Consider the following 12,043-nt stretch of genomic DNA (forward strand, 5'->3'; position numbering starts at 1 on the left):
TTGAAACACCCCTATGGGTAGCTATTGAAGCAGTGGATACCGACCCAATTTCAGTGGGCAATATGTTATGGCTTCGCCAGGTTGATAGAAAAAGCATTTCCAATCCCATAACTAAACATACCTTAGCTATCTGGGATAAGTTCAAAAATTCACATAATCTCCAATCTCCACATAATCCTTTACTTTCATTCCTTGGCAACCCAGCTTTCTACCCTGCATGGAAATTTCCTAGATCTTTTTCCATATGGTCTTCTACGAACCTGAATCGCTTATACAGATTGGCTTCTACAACCACAATACATTCCTTTCCTGATTTATGTGAAACCTTTAATATCCCGAGAAATGAAATCTTTCGTTACCTACAAACTAAAAATTTCTATGAACCACTCCTTACTACAGGTTCATCTCTTAATCAAATGACTCAATTTGAACGGATTTGTATAAGCGACCCACACATCAGAGGATTGATTTCTTTATTATACCAACAACTCATAGGTAAATCTGATGTAAACCTATCCTCATACACTGCCAAATGGGCACTAGACATGAATCGGACGTTTGATACTAAAGATTGGTCGAATATATGGTTAGCCACTAAATCTTCCTCTTCAAATAGTTATGCCATAGAAACAAATTACAAAGTTCTGGCACAGTGGTACTTAGTACCAGCTAGAATAGCAAAATTCATACCCACATACTCACCTAATTGCTTTAGAGGATGTGATTCGCTTGGAACTCACTTTCATATCTGGTGCCAATGCCCGATAGTCCAGGAATTCTGGAAAAATATATTTTCTATGGCTTCTAAAGCTCTTGAAATTTCTATCCTTCCAGATCCTGCTACAGCACTTTTAAACCTAAAGCCCAATACACTTTCTCATACTCAATTCCAATTACTCATTCAAATTACTACTTCAGCCAAACAATTGCCAAAGCGTGGAAGTCTAAATCTCTAATCTTGGCTGAAGCAAAACATAGAATCAATAGAGCACTAGTATTTGATAAAATGACAGCTATAGCTGACAATAAGATCAATAAATTTCGTAAGATACGGCAACCATGGGTTAAACACTATTACCCTAAAGACTTTGACCAATCTTTGTTATTACCTCATTAGATTGTATATAAATTATATAAGATAACAATAAATTGTGTAATTCAAGAGCCAGACCACCACCACCTACACTCCCCTTTCCTTTTTTTTTTTCTCCTTATTCAATATAAGACATAAATTAATTAACGAAAAATGTCATATTGACTATTTGTTTATTTATTAAATTCTCTGTCATGATCACATTAATTCTGTAAGAAGCTGCGCTAAAATTATTTAAAAGTCCATATAAATGACATCAAGGGGATTTCTCCAATTCCTTATTCAAAATGAAAACACCACCACCGTGCACTTCTAAGCAGTAGTGACAATCCACCCTAGTAGTAGAGCCTGCTTACCAGATGACAAGCATAAAAGGGCAAGTGGCTTTAACCTAGCCAAGGCCTTTCAGCTTGCTGCCGCTCCGGGTGTTCCTATGGGGGGTAAATCTCCAGGCTCCCTTAGGTTTGTCCACATGTCACCATTCAACACGAATAACTCGGATGACCCAGAAGGAGAAAAGAACTCACCATAGTGTAAAAATCCTCCAAATATTTATTATAAAACAAGTAGTCACTTACATTCAAGTTAGTAAAGTTGTATATACGATAAAAGCCGGCCGGCATACAAACATACGGAGCCCGTACTCTCACTCCGAAAGTGTGGTGACGTCAGTGCGTACCTTCCCAGACGCGTTTCGTCATCATCTGACGTTGTCAATGGGGAACGGGCAACGCAGCGACTCACCACAATATAAAGGGAGCCAAGCCTTGTTCTGAGTAACGAGCATCCAGGCGCCATATTGGATGTGGGAAAAAGTTCCCTTAGTTTCCGGACATCCTACCCTCAACACTCATCCGTCTCGATGGTAAACAAAATTACCTGTTTGAGCACACTATTGCTATCTGTCACAACCTTGTGTGTACAGAATAGATAGGAAATGTATATTTTAAAAAACGCTTCTGTTCCAAATTAAATTGTATGAAAAAATACACTTAAAAAAATTTATTAAATAATGTAATAAATGAATAGTGTTGAACATATATTAATCAAGAAAAAACTTTTACTATAATGTATATTCTTTCACAATATTAAAATCCCATGCCCATAGAGTAAGTGATATATAAATTTGTCATGTGGATTAAATAATAAATATTCATGAGATAATTCATGAAAAGATAAAATCCTAAGTGTGTGCCTAATCAGACACCAAACTGAAATGGTGTGAGAATACATATTGTGTGATCCACAACAATTATTGAACGCAAATCAACACAAAAATATATTCACCCTAAAAAACTAAAAATAATTTAGTGTTATATATATTAAGTGCTCCACCTATTGGATCATCATGCTCCAAATCAGGTGTTATAGGACATAGATATCCAAAACAATAACATAACTCATTTATATCAAAAACTTAGTGAGAGAAAAAAACTTAGTGAGAGAAAAAAAAAAAAATTTTTCTTTTTTTTTCTTTTTTTTTCCCTTTCCCTTCCTTTTCCCTTCCCTTTCTTTCCTTCTTATAAGAAAAAAGGGGGGAAATAAGGGGATAAAAGGCACCCGCATACTCATATCTCAGATCGAGTTCACAAACCCCAATAGCAATATATTGAAATAAAAATTAAAGATTGTAAACCAGAAATATAAGTCAGACAATGAGAAATCATACACCCCTAGGGAAATCATGAATTATCAATGAAAGCATTGACATCAGTTTCAATATTCAACCCATAGGGTGCATATGTTCTCAATCTATGGATCCAGACCATTTCTAACTTTGATATTTCCCTAACTAGGAGGCTCCCTCTCCATTGGGGACTAAACCTATCTATACCAAGAAAGATTGTGTTGGAGGGGTCTCTATCATGCACTTGTAAGTAATGTTTTGATACGGAGTGGTTCCTAAAACCACTTTTGATATTGGTAATATGTTCGTTAAGGCGGACCTGAAGAGGACGCTTGGTCCTGCCCACGTATTGCAGGCCACAAGGGCACTGCAACATATACACTACCCTCTCCGTAGTACAAGTGATGAAAGGTTTGATAGTGTATGTTTTATTAGTACTAACAAAACATACACTATCAAACCTTTCATCACTTGTACTACGGAGAGGGTAGTGTATATGTTGCAGTGCCCTTGTGGCCTGCAATACGTGGGCAGGACCAAGCGTCCTCTTCAGGTCCGCCTTAACGAACATATTACCAATATCAAAAGTGGTTTTAGGAACCACTCCGTATCAAAACATTACTTACAAGTGCATGATAGAGACCCCTCCAACACAATCTTTCTTGGTATAGATAGGTTTAGTCCCCATTGGAGAGGGAGCCTCCTAGTTAGGGAAATATCAAAGTTAGAAATGGTCTGGATCCATAGATTGAGAACATATGCACCCTATGGGTTGAATATTGAAACTGATGTCAATGCTTTCATTGATAATTCATGATTTCCCTAGGGGTGTATGATTTCTCATTGTCTGACTTATATTTCTGGTTTACAATCTTTAATTTTTATTTCAATATATTGCTATTGGGGTTTGTGAACTCGATCTGAGATATGAGTATGCGGGTGCCTTTTATCCCCTTATTTCCCCCCTTTTTTCTTATAAGAAGGAAAGAAAGGGAAGGGAAAAGGAAGGGAAAGGGAAAAAAAAAGAAAAAAAAAGAAAAATTTTTTTTTTTTCTCTCACTAAGTTTTTTCTTTCACTAAGTTTTTGATATAAATGAGTTATGTTATTGTTTTGGATATCTATGTCCTATAACACCTGATTTGGAGCATGATGATCCAATAGGTGGAGCACTTAATATATATAACACTAAATTATTTTTAGTTTTTTAGGGTGAATATATTTTTGTGTTGATTTGTGTTCAATAATTGTTGTGGATCACACAATATGTATTCTCACACCATTTCAGTTTGGTGTCTGATTAGGCACACACTTAGGATTTTATCTTTTCATGAATTATCTCATGAATATTTATTATTTAATCCACATGACAAATTTATATATCACTTACTCTATGGGCATGGGATTTTAATATTGTGAAAGAATATACATCATAGTAAAAGTTTTTTCTTGATTAATATATGTTCAACACTATTCATTTATTACATTATTTAATAAATTTTTTTAAGTGTATTTTTTCATACAATTTAATTTGGAACAGAAGCGTTTTTTAAAATATACATTTCCTATCCATTCTGTACACACAAGGTTGTGACAGATAGCAATAGTGTGCTCAAACAGGTAATTTTGTTTACCATCGAGACGGATGAGTGTTGAGGGTAGGATGTCCGGAAACTAAGGGAACTTTTTCCCACATCCAATATGGCGCCTGGATGCTCGTTACTCAGAACGAGGCTTGGCTCCCTTTATATTGTGGTGAGTCGCTGCGTTGCCCGTTCCCCATTGACAACGTCAGATGATGACGAAACGCGTCTGGGAAAGTACGCACTGACGTCACCATGCTTTCGGAGTGAGAGTACGGGCTCCGTATGTTTGTATGCCGGCCGGCTTTTATCGTATATACAACTTTACTAACTTGAATGTAAGTGACTACTTGTTTTATAATAAATATTTGGAGGATTTTTACACTATGGCGAGTTCTTTTCTCCTTCTGGGTCATCCGAGTTATTCGTGTTGAATGGTGACATGTGGACAAACCTAAGGGAGCCTGGAGATTTACCCCCCATAGGAACACCCGGAGCGGCAGCAAGCTGAAAGGCCTTGGCTAGGTTAAAGCCACTTGCCCTTTTATGCTTGCCATCTGGTAAGCAGGCTCTACTACTACTGTGGATTGTCACTACTGCTTAGAAGTGCACGGTGGTGGTGTTTTCATTTTGAATAAGGAATTGGAGAAATCCCCTTGATGTCATTTCTGTTCAAATATTTTATTGGTAATTAACAAGCATTAGTTACAAGCTTCACAATACAAGGTTTCAAATGGTTATCAGGTAATGTACAACTTAACAAGTTAGGAGCATGTTGAACTGATAATGGTTAAAGCCTGCAGACAATTTACACTCTGTCAAATATTTCTAGATCCAGTAGGACTGGATGTAGCAGTATTAAGGTGGATCGTGGTCCTTGGTTTACACATAATATATAACTGAAGATTATAACGGGGGGGTCGGTCTCAGCAAACAATCGGGACCAACCCAACAGAAGAAAAAGGAAAACTAAAACAGAGTATACTTCCCACTTTATCAGGGGTAATTCAGGGGAGGAGTGGAAAGAATGAGGGGGGAATAAAGAGATAGGGATGAGAAAGAATCAGGAGGGGTAGAGTTGAGAGAGGGAAGGGAGGCGGTCGGGACGCGCGGGCACCGGTGTGGTTTCACAGAAGGAATTGGTTACCAAAACTTCTCAGGGTTCCAGCAGGCTCATGTCAATGTCTGGGGGTAAAAAGTTTTCTATCCACGGCTGCCAGACTCTGAAGTGCTGTGGGACTTTATCTAGTATTATTGCTTCAATTTTGCTGTGGATCATTGCCTGGGTAACTCTGTTTTGCATTTCAACTGTGTTGAGCACGGGTGTTTTCCAGGCTTTGGCTATCGTTTGCTTGGCAGCCGTGAATAGATGAAGAAGGAGACAACGTTGGGCTTTGGTATAGTCCTGGGGTATAAGGTTGAGTAGGGCTATAGTTGGGTTAGGTTCTAATGTGACTTGATGGAGGGTAGAAGCCATCTGGAATGTTGTCGCCCAGAAACGTTGCACTAATGGGCATGTCCACCAAACGTGGGTGTGCGTTCCCTCATCCTTACAGCCCCTAAAGCAAGTTGGGGGGTATTCGGGTAGATATTTGGCAATTCTGGACGGGACCAGGTACCATCGCATGAGCACCTTATAGTTTGCTTCTGAGGCAACAACATTCTGAGATGAGTTTTTCGTATTAGTCCATATGGTAGACCAGTCATCTGCTTCGAGTTCGATGTTTAAATCTTTAGACCATTGTTTCGCATAAGTGGGAAGATTTGTGGTTGATGTCGTGAGATGAGTGTAGAGGCGAGAGATGATACCTGGTGCGTGCGGGTCTGAGTCGCATATATCTTCAAACTCAGTCTGTGTGTCCAGCTCAGTACTGGATTTTAAGTTTGTTTTAACAAAATGAGCGATTTGGAGGTAGCGGAAGCACTCTTTAGGTGAGAGGTGTGCTTGCGCTTGTATGACCGGGAAAGGTTTTATAGAGTTACCACTAAGTAGATCACTAATGCGAGTCAGACCCGCTTGAGCCCAAGCCTGGAACAGGGTTGGTTCCGAGAGTGCGGGGTTGAACTGTGGATGGCCCAAGAATGATAAAAGTGGGGAGTGTGGTGAGACCAATTTGTAGGGGGTGCGTAATCTATCCCAGTGTTTGAGAGTGCATTGTGTAATTGGATTGGTTATGGTGCCGCGTGCAGCTGGGGGGAGCCACAGCAAGTTAGTAACTGTGATTGGGTGGAGATCTATGGCTTCCAGGCTGACCCATATTGGAGTTTCTTTCCTAGAATGATATAGAGTAGCCTGAGCCAGTCGGGCTGCGTGATAATAGTGTAAGAAGCTGGGTATCCCCAGACCTCCATTTAACTTATGACGGAGTAGTACTGATCTGGCCACTCTAGGTTTAGCGGGGCCCCAAATGTATTTAAAAACTCGGTTTTGTATGGTCCTGTGATAGTAAGGAGGGATCGCTATAGGGAGTACCCTATATAGATATAGTAATTTCGGTAATAAGGACATTTTCACGGCTGCCACTCGTCCTAGCCAGGAGACACAAAGGGGCTGCCAGGAATTAAGTAATGAAGAGAGTTGGGTTAACATCGGGAGGTAGTTGGAATGGAATAAATTTGAAGGGTCACTAGTCAGTTTAATCCCTAGATAGGGAATGGATGTTGTGGACCAATTGAAAGAGTAGTTTTGCCGAAGTAACTCAAAGTCTGTTTGTGGTAGTGACACATTGAGGGCTTTGGACTTCGTTTGGTTAACTTCTAACCCGGAGACCAGAGAAAACTTATCTAGGATGTACATGAGATTAGGTAGTGTGGTGTGTGGTGATGTGATGAACAGTAGTGCATCATCTGCGAAGAGGCATAACTTGTGCATGGTGGAAGCTATCTCCAGCCCACGAACGTCTGGGTTAGTTCTGATCAGGGCTGCCAGGGGTTCTATTGCTAGGGCAAATAATAGGGGGGATAGGGGGCAGCCCTGCCTGGTTCCACGGGAGATAGGAAAGGGATTTGAGCGGAATCCTGAGTATTGTACATATGCTTGTGGGTGGTTATATAAAGCTTTAATCCAATCAAGGAAATGTGGGCCGAAGCCCCAACGTTGGAGGATATAAAGGAGGTATGACCAGGAAACTGTATCAAATGCTTTCCTTATATCTAGGGAGAGGAGGTGCATTGGTATTTTACGCGATCGGGCTAGGTGTTGCAGAAGGATTACACGTCTGATGTTATCGCTGGCTTGCCGTTTGGGTATAAAACCAACTTGGTCTTTGTGTATTAGACTGCCAATAATTGGATTAAGGCGAAGGGCTAAAATTTTGGCCAGGATCTTTATATCAACGTTTAGCAAGGAAATTGGTCTAAAATTAGACCATATTGTGTTATCAGTGTTTGGTTTCGGGATCATGGAAATGAGTGCTGTCAATGTGTCACGACCAAAGGAATGTTGTTTGAGTAAAGCGTTGAATGCGTTAGTGAGGAGGGGAGCGAGTTCGGCTGCAAATTTTTTATAGTAGAGACTGGGGAGGCCGTCTGGGCCCGGACGTTTATGTGGTTTAAGTGTCTTAATGGCAGCTAAGACTTCCTCTACCGTGATCGCGCTCTCCACAGACTCCCGACTATCCGTGGACAGCGTAGGGATTGGTAGATTATGGAAAAGCTTTTCAGCTTGACGTGTGGGAAAAGCAGTCCCTGCCTCATAAAGTTTGGATAATCGTCTACGGAACTCTGAGAGCACCTTGATCGGGTTACTAGTAACATTATCTTTAGACAATCTAAGTCTGATGGGAGCACGAACACGGTCTGGTCTGCGTAGACGCAAGGCCAGAAAGGTATCTGGTTTGTTGGCTTTTGTGTAGATAGTATGGTTGGATCTACGTATAGACTTATCAGCCGTTTCAGCTAGTAGAATGTCAAGTTCTAATTTAATTTTGTCTAGAGTTCGTTTGTGAGCTTCAGTAGGGGAAGTTTGAAACTGGAGGAAACTCTGGTGATAATCTGACTCAAGCTGTTGTTGTTTATGGATTCTGTCTTTCTTGAGGTGGGATGCGACTGAGATGCATGTGCCTCTAATCACTGGTTTGTGTGCTTCCCAGAGAAGTGTGGGGGTGATGTCTGAGGTGGTGTTGTGCAATAAATAGTCTTTAAGGGCAATTTGAATGTCCAGGCAATATGATTGATTGGTTAAAAGTGCATCGTTCATGCACCATGTTCTGTTTGTGGGTTGTGGAATCAGGGAGGTTACTGCGGTGATCACGGCGCAGTGATCTGTCCAAGTGATTGGCTGAATATGGGATTGAAGTAGGGTTGGTGCAGATGCTACGGAAATGAAAATGTGATCAATCCTGGAGAAGGATTTATGGGGGTGAGAGTAAAAAGTAAAATTTTTCTTGGTAGGGTTGCATTCTCTCCAGGTGTCTAAAAGGGAAGCTTTTAAAAGCTGTCTGCGAAATTGTGTAGAGGGGGTGTAGTGCTCAGGAGTGTAGGGTGATTTATCTAGATGGGGCTGTATAACTGAGTTGGAGTCGCCACAGAGGAACAGGGTTCCTTTGCTGTGTGTTTTTATTACCTGTAGAAGATGTGAGAAGAAGGGGTTAGGGTTCGTATTAGGGGCGTAATAGGAAACAAAAGTGGCTACTGTGTCCTGTAGCAACCCTATCAAGATTAGATACCGACCCTCCGGGTCTTTTATTTCGGATTGTAGAGTGAATGGGGTGGTATGGTGAAAAGCGAGTAAAACCCCTCTATGTTTCGTTTCCGCTGAGGCGGTGAACGCTTGTGGGTATTTAGAACTAAAGAAGCTCGGGGTGTGGCGTTTGGAAAAATGAGTTTCTTGGAGGGCCACCACACTAGCCCTTAGGGATGCAAATGTTTGGAAAGCCTTTACCCGTTTTTGGGGAGAGTTTAGCCCTTTAACATTTAAGGTTAGTATATTTAGTGGAGCCATTGTTGGGTATATGGGGGGATCTTGATAGTTGGTAGGGGGCCCGCGCGAGCCGACCGGCCAAGAAGAGAAAGACGAGAATTAGTAAAGTAAGGTGAGAGTAAGAGAAAAGAGGGGGAAGGAGGGGGAAAGGACGTAAGCGTAGGGCAATGTACCGAGACACAGCCCATTTAGAGGGACTGCGGGTCAGCACTGCCCGACTGAATAGTGCACCAATTCCACGGCCAGTAAACTAGCCAAAGAGCGGGCGCGCTATAGAAGAGGGGCGCAATGACTGCTCCCCGCCGCAGACGGAGATAACAACATCAATACAGTTTGTATGTTCTGCAGATTTCAAGGTATGTACAGATAGTCATAAATACCTAAGTAGGGGTATGTTTGTAGATGAATAAAAAGAAAACAGGTGTTCATAAACATGGGGTATGGGGGAGGGGGCGAAAGAGGGAGGGGAGGGGAGAATGGGATGAGGGGGGGGGATGAGGGGGAGGGGAGGGAAGGAAGGGGGGGAAGGGGAAGGGAAGGAGGGGAGAGGAGGGGGAGGGGGGAAAAGGAAAGGAGGAAAAGAGGGGGAAGGGGGAAGGAAAGAGGGGGATGGGAGGGGGAAGAGGAAGGTGGGGGGGGGAAGAGGAAGGTGGGGGGGTGGGGAAGAAGGGGGGAGAGGGGGAGAAGGGGGTAGGGGGGGAAGAAGGAGGAGGGGGGGGAAGAAGGGGGTGGGGGGGGGGAGAGGAATGAGGAGGAGGGGAGGATAGGGGAAAGGGAACAATAAATTTTAGTAAATGAGATATAGAAATTCAAAAACTAATAGTCTGAGCTGCGCTACTAATTCTCCGTTTAGTACAAGGGGTACGAGCAGCAAAGACCATGAGAATTAACAATTGCGTTACACTAGCGCCTACTTAAAGTAAATTAAGGATATAAACTTAGTGTTACAGATGTGGGTTTGCAGGTAAATACTTTGGTTAACATCAAGACTTAAGACGCAAACCCTATAAAGATAAGAAAAAAGGGAACAAAAAAAAAAAACCTAGAAATAATATAACTGAACCTGAGAGGGCCCAATGGGGCCTGGGTGCCCTGGAGATTAAAGTTCAGGACGCGATGAAAATCTGACGAGCTGTAGTCGTCGGACAGGTCACGGGTGCTGTCATGTCTTCTTGGGGAATCCAGAAGTCAGTATCTGTGAGTACCGCCAAGGACCTGCCTGTAAAAAAGAAAGAGTGGACAAAAAGTAGTTCGCAGATTATCAACGTAGAGCTTGGGACTTCGGGCTTGGTTGGTAGCATCCAGATGATCGAGCCGGAGTCCCTTTCCGGATTGATACAGGATCAGGGTTGTTTCGTTTCGGGGGTCGTGGCATATGGATGGATGGCTGTTCTTGCAGGTGTACGAGGAAGGGCAGTTTCTGATTGTTGTGGTGACGATGTCAGGTGGAGTGATTCCAGGAGCCTCTGGAGAGATTCAGGCGTGGTGCATGTGTGTTGTTGTCCCTGGTGGGAGAATTGGAGGGCAAACGGGAACCGCCATGTGTACTTGAGCTGGTGCTGTTGCAAGATTTGGAGCTGGGGTTTCATAGCACGGCGTTTTGCGATGGTGAGGGGTGCTAAGTCCGAGAACAGCTGGTACGTATGGCTTTGGAATTGTAGGGAGCTCTGGTTGCGGGCTGCTGTCATCAGCTGTTCTTTTGTACGAAAGAAATGCAGCTTGACAATAATGTCGCGGGGCGGGCCATCTGCTTGGCGTCGTGTTAGTGCCCTATGAATTCTATCGAATTCCAAGCGTTCGATAGGAATGGAGGGTGAGAGTTCCTGAAAAAGGGCAGTGGTAAAAGATTGGATATCATCAATCGATTCTGGTATACCGCGGAGGCGTAGGTTGGATCTACGCGAGCGATTTTCTGCGTCCTCTAAACGGGATAGTAGCATGGTGTTCTCTTCACGGAGAGCCGTGTGTTCTTGGGCATGTTCCTGGATTGTGAGCTCCATATCGTCCACCCTGGTTTCCAGGTCTGCTGTGCGCTGACCTAACTCGCGTATTTCACGAGTCAGACTGCTGGTAATCTGGTCAGATGTGGTTTTTAGGGCTTTATGGAGCATAGATTCCATGAGTCTAATAAAAGCTGCCTGTGACATACCAGGCTGTGAGATAGGGGGAGAATCACCTGGAATGGGGTGAAGATCGCTGTCTTCCTCACTATCCAGCATCTCTGAACGAGCGGGTGAGGATGTAGGCTGCTCTGCCAGGGCTCGGGCCTTCGCCGCCATCTTGGAGGAGGCGCGGGCTAATGCCTCTTTGATGGGTTTGGTCTTTGTTCTGCCTCTGTGCCCCGTAAGAACCATACCGGAGGGTGCTCAGACTTGTGAGGAAACGATACCTGAAGGAGGAAGCTGGTGGAGTGGTTCAGTCGTCCGTACGAGTTCCGTGTATGCGGCGGGGAGTACGGAGCTCTACAGCGCAGCGTCTGCCATGTCGAGCCTCGCGCATGCCCCCTTGATGTCATTTATATGGACTTTTAAATAATTTTAGCGCAGCTTCTTACAGAACTCTAGATTTTGGTGTGATCGCACTATATGCTGCTGCTTATATGCTTTTGTGTTAGCGCGGTTCTTTGCCTATACATGATCACATTAATGTATTTCTACAATTTGTATCATTCTTAGAGTATTAAGATAAATTTATATCTTTACTATGATACTATTTATTTTATCTTAATTGTATATTATATGCTTATATTTCATATTTATATGTTTATTTCTTCTCTTTATTTATTTTATTATCTATTTTTTTTTATTTTTTATTTATGTAC

Source organism: Aquarana catesbeiana, linkage group LG02 (genome assembly GCF_042186555.1).
Source record: "Aquarana catesbeiana isolate 2022-GZ linkage group LG02, ASM4218655v1, whole genome shotgun sequence".
NCBI classification, from domain to species: domain Eukaryota; kingdom Metazoa; phylum Chordata; class Amphibia; order Anura; family Ranidae; genus Aquarana; species Aquarana catesbeiana.